General features: G+C 45.0%; 1 long non-coding RNA gene across 1 annotated transcript; it reads left to right on the forward strand.

The window, feature by feature from the left end:
- The first annotated feature begins 1,569 nt into the window (after positions 1–1,569).
- LOC124699657 lies at positions 1,570–4,149 on the forward strand. The gene is made up of 3 exons (XR_007001473.1): positions 1,570–1,708; positions 1,908–2,059; positions 3,002–4,149. It is a non-coding gene; the product is annotated as an uncharacterized LOC124699657 (long non-coding RNA).
- The last annotated feature ends 929 nt before the right edge of the window (positions 4,150–5,078 follow it).

The raw sequence follows: 5,078 nt of genomic DNA on the forward strand, positions 1-5,078 counted from the left end.
CTGCACCCAGAGCAATCCTAGCCACCAGCGCCCATCGTCCCCTCCTCTCCGCCGTCGCCGGGCGTTGCCTGTGTGGGGCGGCGACCATCCCCTCGATTTCCCCTCTCGTTTAGAGGAATCTTCCGTGGAAGTGGGGGATCCCCAACCTCTCCATCTCCGGATTTCCTTCCGCCCAGCCACTCGATTTCCGCTCTCGTTTCTACCGCGTCATCTCTCTATATTTAATTCTTTCCTCGGTCTTTTTGGTTTAAGATCCAACAACTGTGGCAATGCTTGTTGATTCCCTGGGCAGCTTGTGGTCTCAGGCGACTTGAAAATGTATATAAATCGGTCAAACTCTGTTTAAGGGAGCGATGTGGGACTATTGAATACAAAATATCCGCGGTCATCCCTCCACAATTACCATAGCTCAGTTGGGTTTTTGCTGTTTTTTGGGCTGGACTAACGTTATGAGTTCAATTCCCGGCCTATTTGTGTACGGTATACAATACGGAACTTTATCCAGCCCAGGGCGAGCGAGCCCACACAAAGCGAGCGAACCCGGAGCGGTAGCGATCCGTGGATTGAAACCGGGTAAAGTAGAACAACCGAACCGGTACCTAGGATGGTAATCGTGTTGTATTATGCGATTTGGTGGGAGGGCAAAACGGTCCCAAAAAAAGCGTTGACGAAACTTTTGGCAGAAACCTTAGCTCATTTATTATTAGGTATAGACTAGGACAATACCCGTGCGTTGCTACGGGTAGATCACATGTTCAGCCCATGTATTTAGAAACATTTTTTATTATGAAGTTTAAAATAATCGTGAGAAACACATCTCTCTTATACATGTTCATGTTGAACTATTTTGTCGACCTTAATCACACTGACGCCTTGATTTATATGTTCTAAAAATATATACAATTAACTGAATTTGCTCTGTAATTTTTTTATCGTGAGGGATCACCTCGTCGATCTGTAGTTGTAATTTTTTTGATTGTGAGGGATCACCGTGTTGGTATAGTTTTCCTATACCTTCCTCTTTTATTTATTATGTCTAAAATTGTGTCTATAGTTTTATAAATCTTCCTATTTTTATGATTTATGAAAATAAAACTTGTATGCTTCCATTGTATCTTTTCGTTTTCTAAATCTTTTTGGAATTAATTTTGTAAATGAAAAAATAGAGGCCCAACCGTGAATTCACACTATGTGGCCCAAGGCACCACGTAACCAAACCAAGATGACAGGAGTGCACAGACGGAAACCCTCCTCGATCGAACCTCCGCCTACGTGGCGCTGCAAACGTGCGTAACAACAGGGACTGGGGCCCCCATCATGAAGCCTATCTTCTCCCGACGATTATTCTCCACTCATCCCCTTTCTCCTATCTCGCGCGGACATGGCCGCCTGCGTAGAGCTCCGCCACTCGCTGGCGCTGCCACGCCCTCACGCGAGATCTGCAAATCGCTTCTCCCGCCGCTGCGTCCGCGCCCCTCCAACCCTCAAGGACAACGGCCGGAGCCGCAGGCGCCTTTTTCGCCCCCATGTCCGCCCTCACGCGCCGCCGCGCGCATTGACCTCCGTCTCGGACTCCTCCGCGCGGACGCCAACCTGTAGCGGCGGCGACCACCGCTGCATCCCATGCGCCCTCGTCCGCCCCCACGGCCGGTTAATATGACTCCGGTCAGCCGCCGCAATCCAGCATCTTCTCCATGATTTGGATCCGGTCTGTTAATTTGCTCTATAGTATTTCCTTTCTCGTTAATCTCCATTCCCATCTGAGCCATCCGAGTCTTTCGCTCCCATTGATCTTTGGATCTTACACTTGTTGCTTTGGCTTGTTGACATCCAAAAAATCTGTGTATATGAACTGGCCAAACTCCACATAAAAAAGCGAGGTGGTACTAATATTGGTATCTCTTCAGATTCAGATATGGATTATGCTAGTCGTTACCATGGGTGGGATGCGGAGCTGGGCCAGCAGCACAGCTCGTGGCCCATCATGGCCCAAGGGGCACGAAACAACCGGGGAAGCTAACAGAAAGTCATCCGATTCCTAAAAGAACTAAACGAACCGGTAAGTTATGACATTGTGTAGCATTATGTGGTTTGGTGGGAGGGCAAAACGGTCCAAAAAAAAGCGTTGATGAAACTTTTTGGCAGAAACCTTAGCTCCTTTATTATTAGGTATAGATTCCATGTTCAGAACTAGCAATGAATAGGGAGAATTGTTGAGGGGGGCCGAAATTGGGGGGGTCTAGCCCCTGCTCGCCCCCCTGTCTCCGCCCCTGAATCCAGAAAGCCTAGTTATCAGCTTAGCGTCTACATCCGCATCGGTGAACGCTTAAGCAGACACTAAAATCCTCCCTAGCATCTCCTCCAAGCGCTCGCCCATCCAACATGAAGTCGCTAGCGCCTGGTACCGACCCGAATAGAAAAAGACGGATAGCACCTACCGACTGCTAACCTCTCTCTCATCTCAGTATCTCACTCTGCTCCACATCTCCACCACAAATCCTCTCCGGCGAGCATGGGGAGCAGCTCATGGATGACCCAGACGCGCAACCGCACCTCATCCCCATCCACTGATACGATGGCAATGGATCCTCCGCCAGGCCCCGGAAGCACCTGTTAAGAAGGGCGGCAAGGGAGACCGGCGGCGTGGTCGTGGTGAACGAGCCGGAGGACCGAGGCAGTGGACGGCCGGGCGACGAGGGCATCGAGGGAAAAGTAGGCGTCGAGGAAGAGGAAGGGGTCGTCGAGGAAGAAGCAGAGGAAGGAGGACAGCGTGGGCCCATTGAGGGAGAAGAGGTGGTAGGGTCCGGGTCGTCGTCCGGCGGGAAGGATGGCGGATGCGGTGGACGGGGCGAGGAGGATGATGGATGGGAGAGGGAGATCCGAGAGGTCCGGAAGTTATGCTTGCCAGATCCAATTCTTGAGATGTTAATCCCCTTCTCTCTTGTACTACCAATTATGCTTCCAGTCCAATGCAAATTTCTGAAATTTCTTCCTATTTCAGGTGAACAGCAGCACAATTGGATTCCAGTTTACAGTTCACATCATGATTTATTGTTCTTGACTTGTCCATCAACTGGATTATTTAGAAGCTCATAGTTCATCAGGTACAACGTGTAATATATAGTCTTATTTATTCTGAATTACACCCGGTCTTTTCAACTATTGTACTGTGAGCATTATGGCTCTGTTTCCGTGGTAGCAAGTGCATCTTTTTCTCTTGGCATATGTTTGGATGATTCATGGATTTAATTAATCGTTGCATGGCCTATAGAAGTAACTTCTTTCTACTACAAATTTTAGCCGGTGTAACTGATGCATCTATGCTAATAATCTGACCATCAGAAAACAAGCTACACAAAATGAATCTGATTCTAAAATAGAGGAAAACACTTATCATAAAACTCTCAATACATGAATCTGTTTGTAACAAACTAAAAAAAGGAAATAAAGATAACTTATTTGAAAATTAAGAACAATAATACAAGTCATGGTCCGTAGAACTTCGCCCATTCGGGATGGTTTCGAAGGGCTGCCCATATGTGAAGTAGTGTGAAAGGTTGACCTGTCATTTGTTTATGGAGTTTCATAATGTTTTCAACCAAGTCTTCATCAGCATGGCCACTACTGTACCGATTGTTGTAAGCACACCACATTCTATTGAATCCCCTAATTTTGACATTCATCTTATGCCATTTGTCCTTGCATTATTTTGCCTTTCTCATCCTATCATTGGGAGTGGTTGCATTGTACTCTTCCGTGATTTGATCCTAAAAGATTTGAGCACTAACCAAGTTTCTATTGGCATGCTTCATGGAATTATTTAACCAAATGTTTGCCTACATAGAAAAAAACTTGATCATTTGGAAGCACTGTACTATTGCATGATTCATATATAGCATTACCAAATAATAATCAATAAATTTAAAGGCGTTGTAAGGAAGATCTTACCAGCCGTTGATGTTCGTCTTCTGTCCACAGCATGCGCATGTTTACATTGCCCGGTCCGTCTTTGTATGTGTGTGCAAGTGCAAGGTCTAACAAAATACTGATATTTGTGTTTGCGCTGGAGCAAGTTTGGTGTAGAGAAATGAGATGGTGCATGGATATTTATATTAACATGGGAGATCTAGTGGGTGCATGCAACTTCTATACTTAGGTTCTTTTTGTTGATTTTACTTTAGTATGACAAGCAGCAGAGATTATGAACCAAGCCTATATATTGAGATATGTGTTCATAGGGTGAAAAAATCTATGGTTGGTATGTTAGATAGGTTTGTATTAACAAATATTCATTATCAATATGATCCATGTTCACCTGAGTTATTTTATGTTGACAATACCATCTCATTGTGGCTCCCTGTAGATTCTTTTGGATCTGTGTATTTAGTTCTCTCGAAACCGGACCAAATACAAGATTTAATTAACACGAACTCTTCCCAGATCTTTGGACTCTTTTATCGGCATGTTCATATATAGCTCTTTCTTCCATTATCACTAACTACATGTGTGGTTGATCTTTCTATGATCAATATACTTTGGGATACATAGTATTTCTATATGCAGTAAAGTCAATCAAAGACTTATGGTCTACATGTGCGGTTGATCTGAGGAAAAAGCGCAGAATATCGAAGCATAAACTTTGATGCGAGAGATGCAACAGTTTAGGTGGGAAGCATGACCATTTAGAGTGGAGAGACAACCATGATGCCAACCAATTTAGAGTGATTACATACCTCAAAACTTCTGTGATGATCATCACACACTTGTAAACTATCCCAAAACTTCTCTGATGTTCAGTCGGCCAGCCATGCTTGAGGGTACCGTGATTACAGAAGATCATCAGAGATCTGGGTCAAGTACCGATAGGGGGAAAGTATCGATCTGATACCAAAACTCCATGAAACTCTCTGAAGATTGGAAATGTATCAGGAAATATGAAGTGATGGTAAACTCCTTGTGTATGGGATCTGAGATTTGTATGGGTGTGGTGCGTTGGGTGTTTGAAATCACGGACTTGCTGATCTTCCTGGGCGTCCCATTATGGACTTGCTGATTTGAAAATCACTATGTGTGGATGT

The sequence above is a fragment of the Lolium rigidum genome, chromosome 3 (genome assembly GCF_022539505.1).
Source record: "Lolium rigidum isolate FL_2022 chromosome 3, APGP_CSIRO_Lrig_0.1, whole genome shotgun sequence".
Classification (NCBI taxonomy): Eukaryota; Viridiplantae; Streptophyta; class Magnoliopsida; order Poales; family Poaceae; genus Lolium; species Lolium rigidum.